We start from the raw sequence: 25,951 nt of genomic DNA on the forward strand, positions 1-25,951 counted from the left end.
AATTAGTGGGTTCTGCATCTCTACCAGCAGATGGAGACGGAGCAAAGCTGACGTCATGGTATATATACCCCTGCTCTGACATCACCCTGCCAGTATTCTTTGCAAAAACCAAGTGTGGGCAAACTAATACTTGATTATAAACATTAACAGACAGCCACTCAAGCACTTCGCAACAGGAAACACTGAGCTTAGCCAGAAGGTGTAACATCACTCATCACTAAAACTGACACGTACCAATTATCCCCAGAATGCAGCCACTGAGGAGAACAACAGAAACAAACCGGCAGCTAAGGCGGGAAGGTAGATTAACCTGTCTTCATCAGAGAAAAGGAAATTATCAGGTAAGTAGTAATTTCTCATTTCTCAGCATTCAGACAGGTTAATCCACAACCAGTGGGATGTACCAAAGCTACTCCCGAACAGGGCAGGAGGCTGCCCACAGTCTAAGTAACACAGCATGCATAGAGGCTGCGTCCTCCCGGGCCTACACATCCCGGTGGTAAAACCTGAAAAAAGTGTGTGAGGAACACGTTGCAGATCGGCAAAACTCCACAGGAGACTACAATCTAATCTCTTTCGATGACACTGCCTGAGCTCTAGTGGAATGAGCTTAAACCTGTTTAGGCAATGGCTACTCAGCATCCACATATGTGGCCATGATAACCTCTTTAACCTAATGGGCTAACGTAGCCCACCTCGCCAACTCTCTCTGTTTACCTCCACCGTAGGAAACAAACAGGCTGTCAACCTTCCTGGGAGGTTTTAATAACCTCCTATACCACATCAGATGCCTCTTGTCTTCCAATGTCCACAACAGATGATGTTCATCCACATCTCTCTCCCTGTCCAGCAATGGCAGGGAAACTGATTGATTAAAATGAAAATTTGAGGCCACTTTCAGCAAAAAAGCCGGGAAATTCAGAGTTGGATCACCCTTGGAGACATCCTCAGGAATGGTTCCCGGCAAAAAAGAGCCAGCAGCTCGGACCTGACACGTGGAAAAATTCACCATGAGAAACAACATCTTCAAGACTTTAAATCTCAAGGAGAGGCTACGCAGAGGCCACACAGAGGCCAAAAAGTGGAATTTGCTAATATTCTTAAACCAGATTAAGACTTCATGAAGGTACTGGAAACCGCAAGGGAGGACGAAGAAGCTTCATCCCCTACAAAACCGGGCCACGTCCAGATGAGCAGATAGGAGTCTGCCATTCACCAAAGCCCTGAAAACAGGCAAACACTATCACCTGCACCATCAAGAATTTAAGGACCTCACCCTAAAGAGACCCATCCTCAGAATTCTAAAATGAGCAGGTTCTTAACCCAACAAGGAAGAATGCCCTGTTCCTCACACCATACTTTATCAACCAAGCCCTTTCAAGGGCCACACCGAAAGACAAAATAGAGATGGACCTACACGTAGCAGGTCCCTATGGACCAGTAACTGAAAAGGAGAGTCCATCAGGAGCCTCCGCAATCTGCATACCTCAGCCTCCTATGCCAATCTGGAACCACCAGAGGCACCAGTCCCATGTGTCCTTTGATCTTCCAATCATTCTGCCCAACATGGGCAGTGGAAAAGACATACTGAAGCTTATCTTCAAGCCACTTCTGCTCAAGAATGTCAATGTCCAAGGACTTCAGAAATCCCCTTCGACTGAAGAAGGGGAGGAAACTTTGCATTGAACAGCGTCGCTAGCAAGTCTATAAACGGTAGGCCCCAATGGCCCACTATGAGCTGGAACGCTTTGCCCAACAATTCTCATTCTCCTGTATCCAGATTCTGTTGAAAAATCGGCTCTATTGTCTTTTTCATAATGTGGGAGGCATAACTTTCCTGAAGATGTACTTCTGCCCATTGCAAGAGCTAGAATATTTCCTGTGATACTTGCTGGTTCTTGGTGCCTTCCTGGCTATTGATGCATGCCACTATCATCGCAGCTTCAGACATTACTGGGAGCGCTTGACCCTGCCAGCAGTCAACGAACCGCAAGCATGCAACTGTACAGCACATGCTTCCAGATGACTGATGCTCCAGAAAGAATTCTCTGCAGTCCAGCACTCCTGGGCCATCAACTCCTGACAGTGAGCCTCCCACGAGTACCAGTCAGCCTGGTGTTCGTAGGGAAATGCCTTCCTTAGATGATGCACTTTCAACCACTAGTGCATTAAGATGTTAGTCTTCACAGGTAATTGAAGCCACATCGAGAAGTCCTGACTGTGGATTCCATAGTGACAGCAATGTGCACAGAGGACGATGCATATACACACTTGTCCCTGGAACCACTTCTAGGGTGGTTATCATCAACCAAACACCCTCAGGTAAGACCATACTGCCAAGCGAATTGCTTCTGTCAATAGCCGCACCTGCGCTATTCATTTCTGAATGCAGCCTCTGGCAGGAACACCCTGCCTAGCTTCATATTGAAACGAACACAAGACAATCCAGCTTCAGACAGCTGTAATTTGCTCTTGGTCAAGTTCACCACCAAATCTAGAAATTGCAGCAAGGAAACCACCTTGGCACAAGGCCTGAAGACTCTCTCCTTGCCCCAAATTGGGTGGACCAGAATACCATTTTGTCTCGACACTGTCGCTACCACCACCAGGATCGCAGCAGCTAAACAGAAAGGTAGTGCTTGAAAACTGATAGTCGCCCCAGAACATCAAACCGCAATGCGATGATGCTCCAGCCGAATGGGAATATGTTGGTATACCTCTGATAATCCAGACATTGTAATCTCCCCCGACTGTTCTGGTATTATCACTGAGCGTAAGGTTTCCATGCGTAAATGAGTCACTCACAATGATTACTGACTTCCTTTAGGACCAGAATGGGCAAAAGGAAACCTCCTTCTTGGGTACAATGAAATAAATTAAATAACGGCCTGTATTTTCTTGCGACTTAAGCACCAGAACAATGGCTCCCCAACTCAGAGGCCTCAACAATGTAACCTCCACTGCCAGCCTCATTTTTGGTGTCACAAAGAGATGCCATGAAGTCGTCCCAAGAAAGCAGAACTCCAGAGCATGGTCAGTCCTCACCTCCCGAACAGACTGGTCCTATGTGATCTTGACCTAACCCCGATAAGAGGAGACAGGCGTACCTCTATCGCCAGTTCCAGGAGGTGGGTCGGCACACCTTCATTGAGGGGTTGGGAAGCGTCTGCCACCCAAGTATACTCCATGTCTGAACTACTTGGGCTGAAAGAACAGAGACCTACTCAGAGGATGAGCCCTATGAGAAGGCGCTTCTCTTTAGGGTTGAAATCGTTAGAAACCCCTAGCACGGCCCCTCTTGCCAAAAGAGCACAACACCTGCTTTTAATCCTCTGGTAAACAAGGAACTTGGGACTCACCCGGCCTACTGGCATTTACTCTAACTCACTCCAGACCAAGAGTGATCCTTTATGGACAATTTCATGTTATACTTTGAAATTGTAGCAGCCAACCAATCTCAGCCACAGCCGACATGTGGCCCCTGAAACTGAAGCCACCCCTCTGGCATAGAGAAAGACCAAGGCGCAGCACTGCATTCACCAAAAGGGTGGCAGTCTGTTCCATCACTGCCCTGGTATTCCAACCAATCTCATTGACTTCCTGAGATAGAAGTAAACAAGCATGAGCCACCAGGGAACAGCAAGAGGCTAAATGCAATTCAATGACCACGCCTCAAGGCCTACATAAGGATAGCCTCAACTCTCCTATCCTGTGCATTCTCCGATGCCACCTCCCCCTTCTGCAGGATGATCCACTTGGAGATTGCACACACCACTGCATCCACTTTTGGAAAACTCAACTGCTCTCTCTCACTGTCAGATCCAGAGGGTACAGCCCTACCAAGGCTAGTCCCCCATTAACATGTTTCCAGAGCAACCCATTCAAGGCCAATCAAGGCACTAAAACGGATTCTTCTTTGGCTCAGATATGGAACCAACACCCGGCACTCCCAGCATCATCAGTGGCTGGGAAATCAGAGCCGGCGATCCATCTATATGACTCCAAACCTGGAAGAAGTTCTCTATCCCCCAGGGAGTAAGGGTTGCCCTCATCATCAAAGCCAGTAGGGTCCCCATTAGTGGAACCGCAGCAGGCAGGGGCGTACTCCGATGCTTATCCACGGCACCAGACTTACGGGGGTTCCACAGCCTGCACTCCTGAACTTCCAAGTTTAGCCACTTCTGCCGAACATTAGGAGGGTCTGCAGCCCTTGAAACAAATTCCAAAACCAGGAGGCATCGGAGAGGCTTCCACTGAGAAGACTTCCCCTGCTGAAATTCAAGATAGGAGATCCTAAAAACCAGGCAAAACTGACAGATCCCCCTCTGATCCCATTCCTGCATCCTGAGGGGGAAGGGCTGGGCTCAGTCAAATCCGAAGGAGACAATTCTCCCTGAAACTCCAAGCAGCGCTGATAAGATTAGAGGGAATACTCTGCTGTGATCCCCCAATATGGCAAGCAATGCAAATCGCCAGGTGCTTAGGATTATTGCTATCAGCACCCCGGATAAGACATCCACTAGCAGCATGCTTGAAAACAAGCATCTGACAATTGTGCATCCTGTACTAGGCAAGCCCAGACAGGACATCCAAAAACAGGATGCCCAAAATTAGGGTGCCCAAGTATGGGACCCTTATATTTAAAATAAGACATCCCATAAGTGTGTACTTCTCTTATGATGAACAGCTTAGGCGCTAGGATCTGAGGAACGCACAAACTATGGACACCCAAAATTTGGATGCCTAATCCACGCGGTCCAGACGGACGCTCAATCTGGACACACTGGTGCGATGGACGTCGGTCACTGTTTCGCGGCAGACTTGCATGTAAGGAGGCACGTGATTGCTACCACGGCCTACCACGCATCTCAGAACAGCCTGAGAGCGGGGCCTAGCAAAAAGGCTGCTCAACTTGCCAAAACTGCTGCAACTTCCCAAGCCCCTCACAGAGGTGAGAACGAATGTCGGAGCTATACGCAGAGGTTCAGAGACTAGACCAGAAGAAGGGGAGAGGAATCCCTTTCACGTATTATATTATTTTTTTACATCCTATTACCTGAGCTCAGCCCATCCCAGGCTGAGTACAGAGTTGGCCTCCGGCTGCAAGGGGAAATGGCTAATGCCTTCACTGCCGAGCTCAACTTCCTGCATCCGCTAGCCTCTCAGCTGTATCTCTCCTGGCAGCTAAGTCCACGCCGGAAAACCGGCTACCGGATTGAGGCACTCCACTGAGGGAGGGATCCGCACATATCACCTCAGGAAAACTTGACTGAGGGAGGGACCATAAGGTACCACCTCAGGAGAAGCAGTGCATGATTACTCTTCTTTTTTCCTTCTCTCATTTTATTTTTTTAAAACAAGCAATCCCTAGTAGAATATTGGCGGGCTGATGTCAGAGCAGGGGTATATATATATATATATATACCATGACGTCAGCTTTGCTCCGTCTCCATCTGCTGGTAAAGATGCATAACCCACTGTTTATGGATTAACCTGTCTGAATGCAAAGAAAGCAGCAAATTATCAACATTGACAGAATAGATGTACTATTGGGAGAGAAAGCAAAAACAAGAATCCTGCCCATCTACCATGGAACAAAGTCACCATGGCCACCCCTTGGTGGCCATCACCTTTGGCCTCCCCTTGCCACATCACATTTTGTTTGATGGGGTCCCAACTTCCATCTATTAGGACCCCTGGGGAGAGCAACAAATAGGATGGGATAAAGACTAGAGGGCAGGTAGAGAAGAGAGGCTGGCAATTAGCATGCCAGTTATTATTTTATTTATTTATTTAGATTTTTTTATATTCCGCTTGGTCATGGTAGCTAAAGGTCGGAGAAAGAAAAAAAAAATACTATAGAGGCAGAAGAGGACTGGAAGACTCATCTGCATATTGTTTCCAGCAGCCCCCGGGAGAGTACTCCACAGCAAGCAATCCAGGTTTTGAGCTCCATAGCCCCAGTTTCCGGGGGCTCTGTACCCCTTGAGCAGAAAAGAACCAGATGAACTGGATAAGGTAAATAATGTGGGAATAAAATTTTCTAAAAAGTAAAAAAAACAAGTTAAGTTTTTGAAATGTTTTTGTTGAAATGGAAATAAAATTCCTAAGAAGTAAAGAAAAAGCATACTGTTCCTAGCAATTCAGGGTAGGACCAGGCCCGGGGCAGGTATAGTAGGAAGGCTGGTAATTAACATAGCAGGAATAGTTGTTCAAGGTAGGTAAGAGGTGAAGGAGAAAGAAGGGATAAAAAGGAACCAGGGCAAGCAAACAGCAGCAGCAGCAGCAGGGCAGAAGCAGGAAGCCAGCAAGAAAGTTTGATCCCACCCACCATACCCACAAATTCCAGGTCAATAGCCAGGGTAGAATCTGGTCACAGCAGCAATGGGCAAATTACCAGCCAAAAAGAAAGAGGAAAATTGAGGTGCCATTAGATAGGGGACACCAAGGATAAAGGGCTCAGGCCAGGAATACAGACGGCCTAGGGATGTGGTGGAAATGATTGATAGGGACAGTTAAGTGCAGCTGTCCAATGCTCCAGACATCGTCTGGTGCAGCTCAATGAGGGAAGAAAGTGAATAATAATCTAAACACAGAAAAGGTCTCCCTGGGTTGTGATTGCTGTATTATTGCGAGCGTAAGCTTTATACTGTTCTACATGAATTCAGTTCCTTTAAAGCTGTGACCTATTTATTCTACTGTGTTTTGTTATTAGATATAATCTGTTAGAAATTGAGTTTGTATTAATAAATTTGTATTTGGAATGAGTGGCGATGTTTATTGAGAGAAGGAGGGATGTGGTATGGGAGAGGCCAAGTGGTGTGGCCTGCCTGTGATATGAAGTTATCCAGGTTCCTCTTCTTCATAGCTTATATCACTTTTCAGAGCCACAGCCAGGGTGCTAGTTGCTCAAACACGGCAAGAGCCTCACAGCCCTGCCCCTGGGATCTCACTCAAATACCACAGAGCGGCCGACTAGAGGCCCAACGGCTCCTCCTTGTTAGTACAGAGGTGAGTATCCCCGCCTGTCAAGCGGGAGACCGGGGTTCTGAAGGGGAGCTGCAGAAACCTTTACCTCCGCACTCTTGTAAAAAGTATCAGAACAGAATGAAAACTATTTGCTCCTTTCAGATAGAGTAAACCCTATTTTATTGTTTCTTTGCATAGCACAGTCTAAGGTACAGAGAGACTGCACTGCAGTAGCCCCCAACTCCTCGTTAGTATAGTGGTGAATATCCCTGCCTATCACATGAGAGACTAGGATTCATTTCCCTAACTACCTGCAAATAAATATATTAACACTGTAAATTTTACCTGGAGAGTCTTCATAACTCATTTCACTTTCCAAGGTCTCCTCCTCTGTCTTGCTGGTGTGAACCTTCATTTTCTTTTCTAAATGAAATATCACCTGTCCGCTTGAAGAATTTAGACAGGAACTGGAGAGCTTTTGTAGCCACTCTTCCTTGCCCCAACTTTTCTTTTACTTCAGCACCTGGCATGCACTTCTTTTTATTGTTTGTCTCTTCATGAATCTGCTATCCTTCGTCCATCCTTATTCCTTGTCTCTTTTCTGTTGAAGCCTACAATAAAATCCAGCAAATAATGAACATTCAGTCTGACGAGGAACCAAAGTGGAAAAGTGAAGAAGTAATCACTCTGTTCCTCTAATCACTCTCACATATCAATTCACTAAAAGTGATTCATTAATACCTGACACTGATTACATATTTAAAAAAAACCTTAAACCCTATTTATTTTGTCATTAATATTACTTAGTTTCTAGGAAAATTCTCACCCTTGTATAACATTTTACTAGCTGCAACTAGTTGGAAGTTCAGTGGAGGATACATTGCCCTCACCAACTATCACTTAACATTTCTATAGCGCTCCACAATATACACAGCACTGTACAAACACAAAAAAGGATAGTCCCTGCTCAATAGAGCTTACAATCTAATAAGAAACATACAGGAGAAGAGACTTGAGGTATTTCATAAAAAAAGGCAATAGATAAAAAAGAAAAAAAAAGTTAGTTAATGAGGCTAAAAGCAGACAATCAGGCCGAAGATTTAAAAAGGTGAGTCTTTAAATCCCATCTAAACCCCTTCTTCTCAGAGCTTTCTTTTTTTTTTATGTAGAATATGCACATTCTACAGCTTAGTGCGCCCCAATTTGGTCAGAATCAGAACAGCACAGACAGAAGTATACCAGGATTTAAAAGCTATTTATTTTTATTTATTTAAAACTTATTTGTAACCTACACCCTCCAAAGTTCAGGGCAGGGAACATGAATCCATAGAGAAACTAAAAACAATCTAACTAGATAAATGATGCCTGACCGACGTGCCGCAAATGCGCAGTAGAGAGCAGCTCTACTGCGCATGTGCGGGCGAGCACGTCGGTCTTAGGCAGGATAAGGGGAAAAAAAAACATGGTGGCGGGTGGCAGCGGCGGCAGCGGGCGGCAGCGGGCGGCGGTAGCGGCGGTGGCAGTAGCGGCGGCGGCGGCGGTGGTAGTGGGCGGCGGTAGCGGCGGCGGTGACAGCGGGCGGTGGTAGCGGCGGCGGCAGCGGCAGTAGCGGCGGCGGTGGCGGTGGCCAGTAGCGAGGGAGGGACGGACTGAGTGGGAGGGACTGAGGGAGGGAGGGGGAGAATGGGCCTGAGTGAGAGGGAGGGAGGAGTGGGTGAGTGTGTGGGAGGGAGGGAGGTAGGGGGTGGGGAAGAGTGAGGGGAGAGGGAGAATGAGGGAGAGGTGAGAGACAGGGATGTGAGTAAGTGGAAGGGGAGAGGGAGAATGAGGGAGAGGTGAGAGACAGGGATGTGAGTAAGTGGAAGGGTAAGAAGTTGTGGAGCAGAGAAAAAGGGAGTGGAGGAGGGCTGAGGGGGAGGGGATGGGATTGAGAGAGGGTGGGGAGTGACTGAGGGAAGGGGAGAGAGGTGAGAGTGAGGGGAAGAAGGCAGTGGGAGACAGAGGGTGAGTAAGACTGAGTGGAGGAAAGGGGAGGAGTGAACGAGGGGAAGGGGAAGGGGGAGAGAGGGAGAAAAAGTGTAGAAGGGTGCTGTGTTAGAAAATGGACTGAAAACAAAATGTAATGTAGCCCGTTTTAACGGGCTTAACGGCTTGTAAAACATAATTAAAACAAATCAGAAGCCCTTAAGCTGATGCTAACATATTATAAGGAAGGCAGGGAGGAGGCAAAGTAGCTAGGTAGTTTAATTACTATTAAATTTACATGGTGGGGAAGGGAGTGCTAACTTGCATGCACATGAATTTATGCATATTTGGTGTGTGCAAAACTCTTTCCTGCACCAACAGTAAAGTTTGCACACACAAAAAAGTGCACATAACCATGGTTAAACCTTGTGCATGCTGTCAAGCACACCTTATTACTTTGGTCCATCTGTATTTTCCGATTTGCAGCATTGTATGCTTAAAATAAAACATTTTTTAAAAATATTTTTTAACTTTATATTTAATGATCATTTATCATAGTTACAAAGTATATAAACTTTGCACACAAACCATAAGAATGAAAAACACAACTAGAAATACAGTATAAAGAAAAATGACACTCCAATTAAGACCACAAATCCAGATATCAAAGGGGAGGAGATTCTAATGAGAACGCAGGGGAAAAAAAATCATGGAAAAAAACATTCCCATAAAAGAAAAAGGCATTACATGTAAATACCCCCTCCTAAAACAAAATAAGTGATCTAAGTACTAGGACTCACATCTAGGGGAGAAGGAGACAAGATCTGTTTCCTAGAATCTATAAATACTCTCAGTTGTTCAGGAGCAAAAAAGATGCAATAATCAGCATTTAGCTTAACAATACATTTACAAGGATATCTCAATGTAAATGAAGCACCCAAAGACTGAGTTTCCTGATACAGGGCTAGAAAACTCTTTCTCTGATCCCGAGTAGCTTTAGCAAGGTCAGGGAAAATTTGGACAAATTGACCCAGAAAATTAACCCCCATATTCTGAAAATAACTGCGCATAACCAAACTTATATCTTGTTCATACACAAATGAAACCAAAAACGTCCTTTAAGCAATGTCAATAGTTGAGGATTCCAGGAACACAGTTAAATTTTCCAAATCTAGTGGAGATTGCACCTTAGTAAATCTGGAACGTTGAAACGAAAAAAAATATTTAAAGGAAGGAATATTTTCTGGGGAAATATGTAATATTTCGGGGAAATATGTAATATTTCAGTTAAATATTTCCGGAAGGTGATTCTTGGTAATTCTCCAATAACTCTAGGAAAGTTTAAAAAGTACAGATTTAGATGCCTTAAACGGTTTTCAAAAAATTCCACTTTCCTAGCTAAAGCTCCTTGTTCCTGGATCATAGTAGCATTAACATTCTGGACACTTTCCATGTCATCTTCCAAAGTTTGAATCCTATTGGTATGAGCTGTCAAGTGGGAGATGATGCCAGGTTAGAGAGTCCAGTTTTAAAGAAATTGAAGAGACCTTGGTAGAGCACGCGTGGAATTCAAAACCCAACTTGGTTACTAACTCCCAAATGGAGTCCGAAGTTACCATGGCTGGCTTGCAAAATATTGCTACAGACTGTGAACCGCCCACATGATGTAAAGAAACAGAAGGGTACTGAATCGCCATAGGAACAGAAAAAGTGGACTCACCACCCGTTTGCAAAGTTCCCAGGTGATCCATTACAGAACTCACTTTCTCCGATGTTGAAACCGTAGTTCCAAACACTCCACCCGCAGCAGCATCCTCTGACATGGCTCCGATAAGGTCATCAGTCAGGGATGCGAGTGGGGAGGAGAAACATTGCACCGGTGGTGGTCTGAGATCAAGGGGACTCAAGGATACTTCCCCGGACGAGATCGACACTCCTCTTGTGAGCCCGTCAATGGGGATCGTGTCCTCCGAAGGAGATTTGATAGCAAACTTGATGGAACACTGATCTGGGAGAAGCTGGGTTTCAGAGAGAAAAACCCAAACTTTCCCTTTCTGCTTAGACGGTATAGCAATATCTAAGAGAACAGAGCCAGTAAGACACAGCTGCTCAGAGCCATGCTACCAACATGCTGCATCTTAAATCCTCTCCCCCTTACATCTGAAAAAAAGATTTAAAAAAACATTTTTCAGACTGTGTTTTTAAATGTTAAGCCTGGCTTTCCTCTGATCATTGTCTTGTTGAACTACGTTTTCTTTAAGACATTTCCTAAAGTCTTATTTTTTATTGTTTGCAGATAACTACATTGTAAACTCCATTGGGCATGGGATGTCTCTTCTATGTATCTATACAGATCTGAATACATCTAGAAATGATAGCTCACAGCAAGGAAGAATTTTATATTCATACTCTATGGCAACTTTACGGGTAGGCAAAATAGGTGAAGGCCTGATCCCTGTCCAACATATTTCACTGTTACAATGCAAGCTTAACCTGCTGTACAAAAACTAAAATAGACAATGTTACATAAATTGTTCCCATAAAGTTTATCTGACAGCGGGCTTCGACGGCGGTCCAAAGGCCTTGCAGGCGGAGGTCATTCGTGTGGACTCCCCACCTCTGGGGAGAAGCATCAGTGGTGAGAGTCAGCTGGGGCAGCACAGGCTGGAAGGGAAGTCTGCGTTCCAGACTGGAAAGATCTTCCCACCAGGCCAGAGATATCCTCAGAGGATCCGTGACTGTGACAGGAGCCTCTAGATCCTGAGATGCCTGCCGCCACTGGGGGCTCCCTCATGTGGAGGCGGGCTAAGGAAGTCACATGGACGAAGACCGCAATATGGCCCAGTAGGCGGAGTAGGAGGGCTGGCACCCTTCTGTTGTCACAGATGAGGGTAGCCAGCGAGGCAAGGGCAATTGCCCGGTCCCTGGGCAGAAAAGCTTTCGCTTGTGCCGTGTCCAACCTGGTGCCTATGAAGTCCAGCTGAGGGGGATGGACAGAGCAGCAACTTAGGGAAGTTTATAATGAACCGCACGGTCTGCCAGGTCTGCACTATCAAGGCCAGAGCTTGCAATGCACCAGAGCAAGAGTCACTCTTGACCAGCCAGTCATCCAGGAATGGAAACACATGGACCGAGCAAAGCCTGAGGTAGGCAGCCACCACCACTAAGCATTTGGTGAAGATGCGGGGGGGGGGGGGGCGATGCCAGCCCAAAGGGCAGCACTTTGTACTGGTAATGTGCATTCCCCACCACGAAACGGAGTTACCTCCAGTGGTGAGGACAATCACAATATGTGCGTATGCCTCCTTGAGGTTGAGGGAACAAAGCCAGGCTCCTCTTAGGAGGAGTGGGATCAGCATGCCCAGAGAGACCATCTTGAATTTTTCTCTTACGAGAAAATTGTTCAATGCCCTGAGGTCAAGAATGGGGCACTAGCTACCATTCCTTTTCTGGATGAGGAAATAACTTGAGTAGAACCCTTGCCCCTGCTGATGGTGAGGGACCTGTTCCACTGCGCCCACTGCAAGGAAGGCAGATCATTCCATTTGAAGGACGACCAAACAGGCATATGAACCACATGATGGACATGAAGGAGAGGTCTCTGGTTGCCAGCTGAAGTGCAGATGGTACCCCTGGTGAACGATGGAGAGGACCCAGCGGTCTGATATCTCTTCCCAGCAACAGGCGAAGCTGAGGAGCCTGCCGCCAACTGAGGGATCTGGCGCCAGGGGTACTGCCAGCTGACTTACGCTCCTTCGATGCCAGTCAAAAGCCCATGGCCAGGGCTTGCTGGGGGGGCCGGTTGGGGTCTAGGGGCCCACTGCTGGCGGAGACAACCCCTGGAACTAGTTCAAGGCGGACGAGTCCAAGCGGCCGGAAGATAATATTTCCTCTGCCGATAAAAGAATTTTCGAGAACCCTGCCTGGAGGATTTCCTGGCTGAGGATGGCCCTTCCGAGGCACTAGCAGACAGCTGCTGAAGGGTATCATGATGGTCCTTCAGTTGGCCACCGCATCCCGGACCTTATATTCGAACAGATTCTCGCCTGCATAGGGGAGGTCAGCAAGCCTGTCCTGGACCTCCAGCCGGAGGTCTGGAGCCAAGTTATTCTTCTGGCACCGATGCCTATGGCGGCTAAGCTGGGCTGCAGTCTCAAAAACATCGTAAATGGAACGCACCTCGTGTTTTTCCGCTTCCAGACCCAGCACGCCGATAGCGGCAAGGGCTCCTGCTGTTGCTGGGGAAGGCCCTCCACGAAATCTTGGACTCGTTTCCAAAGATTGCAGTTGTAATGGGTCATATAGAGTTGATAGGCGACAATGCGGACAACCAGCCTGGCGCCTTGGAAAATCTTCTTTCCCAGTGCATCCAGCTCCCTATCCTCACGTCCTGGAAGAGCAAAGGCATGGGTACAGGAACGCGAGCCTTTTTTACGGTGAACTCCATGACCACTGACTGGTGTGGGAGCTGCTCCTATCAAACACCATGGCCTGTTGCACCAAGTAGGTGGCATTGGCCTTTCTGTTAACGGGGGAAACAGAAATGGGGAGCTCCCATGTGCGGAGGAGTTCTTTGAAAATATCGTGGATTCGAACTGCCACAATTTCCTTTGGAGCGTTGATGAACTGGAGGACTTCCAGTATCTTGTGATATGCATCTACCTCCGAAAGGAGTTTAAAGGGAATGGCCTCAGCCATAGCCCTTACAAACCCCACAAAAGACAAGTCCTCGAGCGGTGACTGGCGCCGCTCCTCCGGAGAAGAGGGCTCCGAAAAGGGCTCTTCGGAATAATTTGAGGACGAGTCTGTTGAGTCATTACCCCAGTGGTCAAAGGGCCCCTCTTCCTCACTGGAACCAGGACGCCATAGGAAAGGTCCATCAGCTCTGGCTTTGGAGGCCGTACGGGCACCGTCGGCACTGATGGTCCCCCCGGTATGGAGGGGGGATCACCAGCCATGGCAAGCCAGAGGAATCCGGCAAAGGCTCAGGGAACAGTGAATGAGGGAACATGTTACTGGCCGTATCTTCCTCCTCGAAGGACCCGAGAATCGGGATCGCTCCGGTGGAGAGCATTGGTGGCTGATGGGGCATCTAGGACCTTCGAGCACCAATTGTATCGGTAGGGCGCCATGGACATCCAGACGCTCCAGCAATGGTGCCAACATCGAAGGCGGAGACTTGGGCACCAGTATGGGAGCCGGTGGCACCGGCAGCTCAACGCTTTGCAGCACTTTGAGCACCGCCGATTATACCCTGCGGTCCAACTCCTCCTGGAAGTCCTGGGTGGCCAGGACTGATGGAGGGGGACAAGGCATCACCAGCTCTTCCTCGGATCCCTGAGGCATGGCGCCCTGCACCAGTGTTCGTGGGGGAATGCCTCGGGCCATCGGGGGCACCAGAGGATGGGACCTCCAATGGATGGTGCCACTTCGATGGTGGCTTGGCGGCCGCCGTTGCCGGTCCAGAACTGGAACAGTGTCTGGACGGTGTCAATGCTTACGGGATCGTTTCTGGCGCTTGGCCTGGTCTTTCCCTGGCGCTGAGGAAGCCGATGACCCCGAGGTCCAGGAGAGCGGAGAGATTGAGGATTGATGCCCTCCCCGATCCTTGGAGATACTAGCTAGAGGGGCCGTGAGGGGGAGTGGTTCAGACGGCTCCCAGCGATCTCTAGGCGTTGAGAGGACAGACGCAGGCCTGGAGGACTTCAGGGTCCCGAAAATGTTCTCCATTTTATAGAGGCGCACCCAACGCCCTTTAGGTGTCATCTTGTCGCACAGATGGCACCTCTGGACGTCATGCGAGGCCCCCGCCAGAGGATGCAAACCTTGTGTGGATCCATGATAGACATGGTCTGCGAGCACTGGGGGCACAGACGAAAACCAGTCGATGCCATGAAAAAAACACCTGGCAGCGGTCGATGACCAACTGACACCAAGGGGTGGGGAGTCGGGAATAGAGCGCAAGGTTGGAAAAATTGGCCAAAACGGACCTACCATACCGAGGAGATACAGACCGTGAAGGGGGGACCCGAGGATTTGGAAAAACAATTGAGGAAAAGCTGGAAAAAGTTGGAGGACTGTGAGGCAACTGCACTGCAGAAAAGAAGAGACTGTGTGGACGCATGGATAGTAGCAGTCTGGGCATGCTCAGTCTGCTGGTCAAAGCTTCTAGAAACTTTGACAAACGTTTTCCGTGCCGGGCTCCATCAGATGATGTCACCCCACATGTGAGGAATGACATCCTGCTTGTCCTAAGAGAATGTAAAGTTTCCAGTGCTACTTTAGTCTATGGGCAGAAGCTTAAGTTCTCGCACCAGGACCTCTACTCAGGAAATTTCTGTGCAGAAAACAAGGTTTATGTGCATTTTTATTTATTTAGTTATGAGTTTTGTATACAGTCATTCAGAGAGGGGTACCATCACAACGGTTTACATCAAAACATAAATCACTAATACAATGTTTGTTCCTAACACTTAAATTACTAACATTAAAATGTTACAATTAGTAAAGTAAATAAAAAATCATTCACAACACATTAAAATGTTAATCTCATACTTCCTAAATCATATACTAAGACAAGTTATGTCCTTAAGAGATTTAAATACAACATTCTTCCTAAAAAGATCATAAAAATGATATTTAAAACTAAGATGTCTAAAATAGCAATAAAACTTACAATACTAATAAAGTAATAATCATGCTGAGACTTTGTTCATTACCAAGCATACTGATCATTGAAGTAAATGTTTTTGTGACTACAAACATGCATTTTTGGGTTACAGGCTTTTTTTTTAAAGTGCTATTAGCTTACTGCATCCAAATGTAGAGACTATGAGGTCTCCACCAAGCCTAGTCCCCAGTCTTTAATTTTAGTCCATCTGCTCCTCCCCCAGAGGCTTGTAGGAACCGGCAGTCTGTTAGGCAGGGGAGGGGTTTAGACTATGTGATTAGGAGGCAGTGTAGTTTTGATTTCAAAAAGGAAGGACATGTTTCAGTGTGCTCTCCAGAGTTAGGCCCTCAGTTTAGCAAAAGAAGGGAGCGACACTGCCCTGCCAGATCTTGATGATAGGCTGGAGGGAAAGTGAGGGAAACAGTGAATTTTGTAATTTTTCCTAGACTGAAAGTGAATATTTTGGCCGATTTGACCTGCACCTTTCTGGGAGGCTGTAACCCCCTCTCCAGAGGTGCAGGAAGGACCTGTGCACCACTTCGACCCCCCTCAACAGGAAGTTGCAGTGCCCAGCAAGTGAAACCCTTTATGGGGGTTTTTTTTTCTATTTTGTGGGAAGGAAGGGGTTTTTTTTGCTGCCCCCCACCGCCCCCTTATTTGCCCATTGACAGAGTTTGAAAAAGAAAACCATCAGCAGACCCCCAGCCGAAGTTTCCACCCTGCGACACAGGCAAGTGAAGATCAGCAGTGCCCTTCCGGATTCAGGTACTGTTTAGGAAAAGAGAAATCTGCTCTGATTAGGATACCCCAGCCTACCATGCGTGGATTACAAGTTCCAAGTTTCAGTAAAAAGAGGGATACATCATTTAAACTTCTACGAGGAATCTGGATGTATTTGGGCATTTTATTTATATACTTTTTTTGATTTTCCTCCAATCAATATCAATAAATATTATTTTGAACACTCATCCAGGGAGTCCTGCCTGTTTTCTCCAGGCACCTATGCCAAAGTGCAAGAAAGGTAATCTCCCCACCCCCCAGCAGAAAGAAAAGTTGAGTGAAAACCAGGAAAAACCCACAAAAAATTCTTTTATAGCCATTGGGAATTAAAAAAAAAAAACTTCCCATACAATTTTAGTACACCTAAAATAAATGGATAGCAAACCATAAACTAACATATTAACACTAACTCACAACAGATATATTTTTCTATTTTTAAACACATTTATTAGCCCCACCAGAAGTAGGACTTTCAAAAATTGAGTGAAACTCATTCATGTTCCTCTCCACGGAAATCTTTAGTAAAAGGCGAAAGATTTATTCGAGATGAAGAGAAACCAGAGATTATTACTTTAAAAGTCTTCACACAGTGCAAGACACAAAAAGCAAAGTCCAAATACATTACACTGAGTATTATATAATAACAAAGAAAAATATACAACCATATACATTCTGGATAAAAACAAAATATAACTGGTCACTGCATATTCAAGTGAACAATATACTGGATTATAATAACCGCAAGCATTTAATAAATGTATAATATAAGCACTGTTTTGCAAAGCATTATGGGTATGCAAATATCAGCAGTGCTCTATCAAGTGACCACACTACCAGCTGCCCCTCCCCCGCCATTTGTTGAGCTGCAGTGCCTCCAGAAATATGTCGTTGTAAAATAATTTTGCACATGATACAATATAAAATCACTAAACCAATGAACCGCAAAACTATATTTTTCCTCACTGATTCACCCCTCATGTGCAGCAGCATAGACAGGGGACAAGCTTAATTGTGAACTTTAAAGTAACTAGCCTTTCCTGACTGCCCACCTTCCAGTCCCACTTCCTAGTTTCCTGCATCCAATCAACTCAACCGGAATGATTCTCACTCCCCCGGCCCCCGCCTTATTTGTGTACGGGGGTAGGGCATGGAGAAGAGGTGGAGCTTGCTCTCCTACCCCTGCCTGCAGCCAATCAGTTTAGTTCATTGCCTGCAGCCTGCCTCATTAAGTGAAGGAAAGGAAGAGACGTTTGCTGTTTAAATTAGATCCCTAGCCTCAAACTCACAGCAATATTGGTATGGCAATTTTACATGAATTGTTATAGATCAAGAGTGGACAATCGTTTACACATCAGGAGCCACAAAACCTGAATTCAAAGTAGCAGAGAGCCGCTATAACTTTCACGAGCTTGGGAGGGGTGGAAGGCTGCTCCCGAAAGAAAGAGTCAACTCTCTCTCTCTCCCGGACACAGACACATTCCACTTTCTCTCTCTAACACAGAAACACAACACACCCTACTACTCTCTCTCCCCCCCAGAGCGCACCCACACCCACACTCTCTCTCTCTGAAACAGACATTCCTTCCATTCACTCTCTCAGACACAAACACACACAAAACACTTCCACTCTCTTTCCCATACACAAAACACACACACTCAGAGCCCTTCCACTCATTCTTTCTCCCAAACACAAACATACAACCCTTCCACTCTGACAAAAGCACACAAAACCCTTCCGCTCTCTCTTTCTCTCACACACAAAACCCTTCCATACTCTTCCAAACATCTACAAACAATCCTTCCACTCTCTCCCAGTCACAAATATGCACGCACAACACTTCCATTTATTCTCTCCCCTAGACAAAAACATCCACACACAATCTTTCCATTCTCTCTCTCTCCGAAACACACACTTCCACTCACTCTTTCCCAGACACAAACACAACCCTTCCACACTTTCTCCCAGACACACACACCCTTCCTATTCACTCTCTCTCCCAGACACAAAGATACACACCCACAACCCTTCCACTCATACTCCCTCTCTCAGACACAGACACACACCCACAACCTTTCCATTGTCTCTCTCCCAAAGACACACAAAATCCTTCCACTCTCTCAAAAACATCCATACACAACGCTTCCACTCACTCTCTCTACCAGACACAAAGACGCATACAACCCTTCCAACTCTCTTTCTCCCAGACACACATACAACCTTTCCACTGTGTCCCTCTCTCCCCAAAGACACATGCAAAATCCTTCCATTCTCTCTCCCGAAAACATCACTCAATCCTTCCACTCTCTCTCTCTCCCCCAGACACAAAGATGAACATACACACTTCCACTCACGTTCTCTCTCCCCAGATACAAAGACACACACAACCTTTCCATGCTTTCTTTTTTCCCCAGGCACACACATACACATAACCCTTCCACTCAGTCTCTCTCTCCCAGAAACAAAAGGCAGACTAACACATACATCCCTTCCACTTACACTTTCTCTCTCTCAGACACACTCCCACAACCCTTCCCCTCTCTCCAGAAAAAAAAACAACACACACACACACACACACAATCCTTCTCACTCTCTCTCCCAAACACAAAGACACAGACACACAAAACCTTTTCATTCTCTGACACACACAATCCTTCCACTCACTCTCTCTGTCCCCCAGACATAAAGACATAGACACAAACAAAACCTTTCCACTTTCTCTTTCCCATACAAAAACATCCACATACAATCTTTCTACTCTCTTTTTCTTCCGGACATAAATATACACACACACCTTCCATTCTGTCTGTCACACACATTTTTGGTTACGCATGTAGAACACAAGCAGACCCTCACCAAATACAGAAAAAAAAGAAACCATAAAGTTTAAGTAGAATCATGCAGATAAAAACAGAAGTGGCAATCACAACAAGCCAGACTCTAGTACACTGCAACAATGGGAAAACAAGATCATCACCATTCCTCAGAAAATATTAAAATCAAGACATAAAAAATCATTTTAGTAAAACCATACTAATTAAAAGACTATTTCTAACAGATAATGAAGGGAAACATGCATTAATTAAAAATACATAATATGCTTTAAAAATTTCCCAAACAGCAATATAAAATTTCAAAACAGTAGATACATAAAATAAAATCCAATAATTAAAACTAATAAGGATTAAATAATCCTCCACTCTACATATCTAGGAACTTTTGATTTCCAGATGTCTGTGTTCAGTTCTGGAGACCGTATCTCAAAGGAGGCAGAGACAGGATGGAGGCGGTTCAGAGAAGGGCAACCAAAATGGTGGGTGGTCTCCATTGAATGACTTACGAGGAGAGGTTGAAGAACCTGAACATGTATACCCTGGAGTAGAGGAGGAGCAGGGGTGATATGATACAGACCTTCAGATACTTGAAAGGTTTTAATGATCCATGGTCATTAACAAACCTTTTCCATTGGAAACAATTTAGTAGAACCAGGGGTCATGATTTGAAACTCCAGGGAGGAAGATTTAGAACCACTGTCAGGAAACATTTCTTCACTGAGAGGGTGGTGGATGCTTGGAATGCCCTTCCGGAGGAAGTGGTGAAGACTAAAACTGTGAAGGATTTCAAAGGGGCATGGGATAAACACTGTGGATCCCTAAAAGGCTAGAGGATGGGAATAAATAAAAATGCTAAACCTGCACAGAGTGGCAGTTACTACCTTGGGAAGCTTTCTGGGCAGACTAGATGGATCATTTTGGTCTTTTTTTGCCCTCATTACTATGTTACTATGTCCTAAAATTGTCATGGATTAGCAGGGGACAAGGAGGATGGAGGGGTTTGTTGCTCACAAGCTTTCTCCTCTCACACATACGCATAGGCGCTCTGACACACACATGTTCTTATCCACACACATGCTGTCACGCACACTTTCATTCACACAAAGGCACATATATGCTCAACACATGCACGTTCACAAATATTTATTCATACACACATGTTTTTGTCACTTGTTTCCCCCTCTGAAGGCAAAAGGAGGAGGAGCAGCAGCAGCAGCCTCCTCCAACCACCAGACTCTGCCTCTTCCAGTGGCTAGGCTCACTACTCCTCCTGCTCCTCACTGCCTGAGGCCGATGCTACTACTTCTGGCCCCACAGGGTGCTGCTCTTTCTCCTGCTCCCGAGTGCTGGGGGAAGTTGATACTGCTGCTCCAGTCTGGGCTGGCCATGCTTCTCTTGACTGCAGGGAGGAGAAGGATGCTACTGCTACTTCCGGGCCATTCCTTGGCCATGCTGCCCCTCCTGCTCATGACTGCTGGGAAAGGAAGCAGGGTGGGAAATCAATGTGGCTTCTGATTGCGGAAGGAGGCATAACGCTCTTTCTTCTAGAGCGGTGGCAGTCCTTCTTCTGACCGCATCGGGGACAATTGTCTTCTTCATGCCGGTAGGAGGAGACTGGGGATGTTGTTGACTGTGGCCAGAAGGCTAATTTAATTTGCTAGCTCAAATTTTTGTGGGGCCATGGCCCCTGTTATCAGTTTCTCTGTTCATTTGTGACAAATTATGTCATAGGTAGGGCCTAGCAGTGCTGAGAGACAAACCAACAACATAAAGGATGGGGCACCAGGCAGCCAAGATAGATAAATTTAATTGACCTCCTTCTGCCCATTGCATACAACAATATCAAAACACCAAGTTAAAACATCCAAAACTAAGTGTAAAATAGAATCAAAGAGTAAAGACTGAATATCATAAACCTACAATAGGATCAATAAGTCTAAAATTAAGCAAAAATCAGAGCCAAAAAATCCCTAAAAACAAAATAACTCATAAAAGCCTTTCAAAAATCATCAGCATTGTGAATCTAGCTTATAACAATTCCAGAAAATGGCCCCTTCTTAGTACTGGTGAGTCTTCTTGTTGACAGAAAGGAAGTCTCAAGAAATGCTGTCATAGCTGATCATAAACTGTGTGAAGGAACATACCACTTTATATAATAATTCAAAGAATAAATGGAGCTATACCTGTTCTGGCCTTAAAACCAATATTAGAATCTTAAAATGGAGAATATAAGATAGAGAGCCAATGTAGAACTTTTAAAACTGGCTAATTTAGACCCTACAAATAGTTGAGCAATATTTTCTGCCTGTTGAATTCCACAAATCATTTTTATAAGTAGGCTGACACGAGCTGCAATAATTGAAGCAGCAAGTTTGCTTATCATAAACGGTATTTTCTCCCCACCCCAAACCTACCAGTGGCAGTAACCTCCTCCTTGGGACTCCTGCGGCCACTGATGCTCCTCCCCTTCCTTCTGCCGCATGAGCCAATGGGACTTCCCCCTTCTTCCTGTTCACGTGGGCTGGACTCCAGTGCCCTTCTTCCTGCTCATGCAGGCCAATTGGACTCTCTCTCTCTTCTTCTATTCCGCAGTCCAATGAAACTCCTTCCAGTCTGTGCGAGCCCAGGTGTTTTCCTTTTTGGGACCCACACAGGCTTCTTCAGCCAGCAAGGCACCTGCAGTTTTCCAGTGATGGGCTAGGGACTCTGCAATTTCTTTAGAATTCTGGAGTCTTCAGGCCAAATCTGGAGAGTTCTCAGATATGAAGATATGCTCCCTCCAGAGGCTCTTCCCTCCTCACCCGCCCCTCCTCCCCCCCCCCCACCTCCAGATGCTCTTCCCCCTTTCTCATCCTGGGAACATTTGGATGTCCAGTGACGGAGATTGTTGTGGGGTGGAGGACTGGAAGGAGGCTGATAGCAGCATGTGTGCACACTCCCCTCTCTCTCTCTCACACAAACATGTTCACTTGTACACTCTCACATACACACATTTCTCATCCACCCATATACACCCATGCACACCTCTCCCTCTTCCACACACACACACATGGCCACTTTAACTACTTACAGGGCCCTGGGCAAACTTTGTAGATGGGCCCCCTATTGCTTTTCAACAGATTGATCCCACCACCATGAAAGGAACAGAGAGACGCTATACTATTACATGACTTATTTTATGTTTAAACTTTGTATTACATAAAAGATGTGCAAACAAGAACCCAGTGCACATTGATTCCTTAGGTACACAAGGCCAAAATAAAATACAATTTTCAAGCGAAGCAGGGTCAAAGTCCGTGTAGTCAAACCAAAACATAAGCAGGGCAGGAACAAGGAAACAGGAACGACGAGGATCAGGAACGCAGGGAAGAGATTAATCTCTTAATAGCAATGAGTACTCGACCAGCAAGGAGACCTGTTGCAAAGGCAACGCTATGGAGCAGAGCCTGAGCTTAAATAATATGAAGAGGTTGACATCATCATCCGTGGTCCCTACTTAAGGATCAGCGATGCACGCGCCTAGGAAGGGGCACAACATGGGTAGTGGCATCTCTCCGCAGGCCACGCAAATAGGCCTGAGGAGCAGTAGCAGTATGACCAGGAACGCCGGGGACTGTGGCCGAGCTGGAGCCACCAGGGGAGGTCCGAGGACGGAGCTGGTGGCTCACCGCTGCCAGGGAAGAGGAACCAGAGGCTGGAGTCCTTGTGGAAAGGTGAGGGGGCCGTGCCGCGGGTCTGCCGCGGACGGCACGCGTAACAATGTTTTAGTACTTGCCAGGTACTTGTGGCTTGGATTGGCCACTGTTGGAAACAGGATACTGGGCTTGATGGACCCTTGGTCTGACCCAGTATGGCATGTTCTTATGTTCTTAACTTTTTCAAATTTTCTCCTCCCAACACAAATTGAGCAATCAACTCTAAACACTCCTAATACCCTCACTAAAATTACATAATACATCTCTCTATGATCCAGAAAAAGCTTCCTATCCTAAAACAGTTTTGTCTCCCTCTCACCCTTCTCTTATAATTCAGTCTAAGAGATACTCCAATAAACCAGAGTACATAGGTCTCAGCAGTCCAGCTCACTTCAAAGATAAACTGTGAGAAAGAAGCAGATCCTCTTAAAACGCTTAAATTTAAGAAACCAACTACGTGTTGTGAGGGCAGCAATAAAGGCGATGTTGTGGACATCACCTCCAGGAGTGGCACAGGACAGCAAGCTGGAAGTAGGTGTAGGCGATCCGGAGAGACTAGAACAAGAAACAAGTGCAGGCTGGGCCAGAGCTTTGGAGCCAACTGCAAGCTCGGCTGGAGCTCAGGAACAAACTGAACTGCATGGAGATAAGAGTGAACTCAGGAACACAGTGCAAGTAAACGTGGAACTGGATGCAGGTAAGCATCGAACTGAAAAACTGGGAGTTGAGTGCACATAAGGGTGAAACTGGAACACAGGAACTAGGGTGAAACTGACTAGGACAAGACAAGACAAGACAAGACAAGAATAGGACACACAGAACTTGGAACAGAGTCCAAAGACAACAGGATAGGAAGGCATCATGGCACAAGCAGAGAGTAGCCCAGAACACCAGGAAGAGACCTGGGAAGTCTCAGGCTAGGCCAGAGGTCAGGGAACAGAGAGGCCTAGGTTAGGCCACAAAAACAAGGCAAATTCAGAAGGCCTGCTGGCCTCAGGGCAAGATAGAAGGCAGAATCAGAAGGCCCGAGGGCCACGGGAACAAGCGAGGCAGATCTAGAATCAGAAGAGCCAGAGGCCACAAAAGAACATGAGGAAAGGCCTTGGAAGGCCGCAAAGTGAGAGTGGCTAAAGCAGGGAGTCAAGGAGGACTCATTGCCTAAGCATTGAGGGGAAGAGCAGACAGAATTAAGTAGGGCAGAAGTCTGGGTGTGGTATGGCAGGAGAGAAGGGCTTGGGCAGCCAGGGTTGAGAGCTCATGGAGGTCCTCTAGTGGCACGGAGGCTGTAGCACAGGCCAGGGACCAAAGACGTGCCAGAGGGTACAGTTTCGAGCAGAGTTCGCCAGGGATGCCCTAGTGGAGGGGAGGCTGAGCAGCAGCCAGAACCATAACACTACAAGAGCATGCAGGTAAACTCTGTATATATCTATTTCAGGTAGCCATAAAACGATCTCCTTTGCAGAAAATCCGTATTGCTAGCCATTTTTTCCATCTGCATAGTGTTATGAAGAAAAATTATGCAAAGCCAAAAGGACAGCTAGAAAGTCTCCTTCTGAGCTTATAGAATAGTCTTCATCAAGAAAAAAAAGCTTTTTGAACAAATAATTTCTCCTCGTTGTCCTTATTTTCAAGGAAGAGACATCGTCAAACAAAACAACTTCCATAACCAAGGGCATCGCCGCACTTCATACATAAATCAGTCTATTAATTTTCTTTTATGAGTTATGATTGAGGATATGTAAGCTGTATGAATACCAAAATCATAAACAAAATCTTTTCGCTTGTTAACAATTTTAATTAGAAATGTTCATTGTATTAGACTATGGAAATTTATTTCCTGCTTTTCTGTTTAATGTAAACCGGTATGATTTACATCTGATGTAAGAATGTCGGTATATAAAAATTAAAAATAAATAAATAAATAAATGAAGAAATATTGGCACCTGTTAGAATGTACGATATCCTAGATTTACTTACCTTAGTCTATGTGCCTATTTGTAAACCGTTGCAATGGTATAACTTAGCGACGGTATAGAAAAGTTTTTAAATAAATAAACAAACATACATACATCTCTCTCATACACACATTGTCAGTTGCCAAAGTCTCTTAAAACAACCTTGCAGTCCATTTGCTGTAAGAGCATACCTATGGCATGAAGTTAACAAATGAGCACAGGAGTCAGGCAAAAGATACTTTTGGGAGAGTTCTATATAGCTAAGATAATGTAGCTTTCTCCTGCTAAGAAAGATGCCGCAGTCTTTGCTACCCAAGCTGAACTAGTGTGGGGCAATTTTGCAAAGATAAATAAATAAATAAACAAGCCTAATTAAAGAATATGTCTCAGCTGCAAATAAGCAAAGAACTTCTTACTACTTAAATGCTATAGCTCCTGCAAGGGATAAAAAGACATAACTGTATCTCCTCCCAAGACATGCCTAAGCTGAGTGATTCCCAATCTAGCACAGGCATGTAATGTTTTTACCCGATCTCCCACTAGAAAATCCCTTTGGTTGAGGGGAGGAGGCATGCAAATTGTGGTCGTCCCCCCACCCACCCACCACCAACTCTGCCCCCATCCGCGCCCTTAATGTCATTCTCTCTTACATACATTCTTCACATAAGCCATATAAAAGTAAATATTGCATCCACAGACCCCCCTCCTCCACCTACACACACAGTGGGTGCAAAGCATTTCCCCCTATAGCTCACTATACACAACAGTCCTCGGGGACTCTTCCACTTGAACAATCCTGCTGAAATTTGACATTACTAATACACTGGCAAAACACTCTCAGGCCGATGCAATAAGACGAGCATTAAAATGGGTGCTCGTATTGAGCGTCCGTTTTCCCAATGTGCGCACAGCCACGTCTCCTGGGTGCCTGATGCCAATATTTAAATGAGTTGCCACGTTAAAAAGGACGCCCCAGGGATGAATTGAGTGTCCCCCTCGTGCTCGAATGCATCGGGCGCCCAGGAGAGGTGGCTGTGTGCCCACAATGGATTCATTCCAGTTGATACTTCAATTGAGCATAAGCG

At 45.9% G+C, this 25,951-nt stretch overlaps 1 long non-coding RNA gene and 1 other non-coding gene across 2 annotated transcripts in view; both read right to left on the reverse strand.

The window, feature by feature from the left end:
• Positions 1 to 25,951, reverse strand: part of LOC115076936 — a 48,721-nt gene that overhangs the window by 18,373 nt on the left and 4,397 nt on the right. The window contains exon 2 of the long non-coding RNA XR_003852903.1: positions 7,315 to 7,580. This is a non-coding gene — a long non-coding RNA (uncharacterized LOC115076936). The remainder of the gene's footprint in view (positions 1 to 7,314; positions 7,581 to 25,951) is intronic.
• Positions 16,835 to 16,950, reverse strand: LOC115077130. Its single transcript, XR_003852959.1, has one exon. It is a non-coding gene; the product is annotated as a U5 spliceosomal RNA (small nuclear RNA).

The sequence above is a fragment of the Rhinatrema bivittatum genome, chromosome 15 (genome assembly GCF_901001135.1).
Source record: "Rhinatrema bivittatum chromosome 15, aRhiBiv1.1, whole genome shotgun sequence".
Taxonomy (NCBI): Eukaryota; Metazoa; Chordata; class Amphibia; order Gymnophiona; family Rhinatrematidae; genus Rhinatrema; species Rhinatrema bivittatum.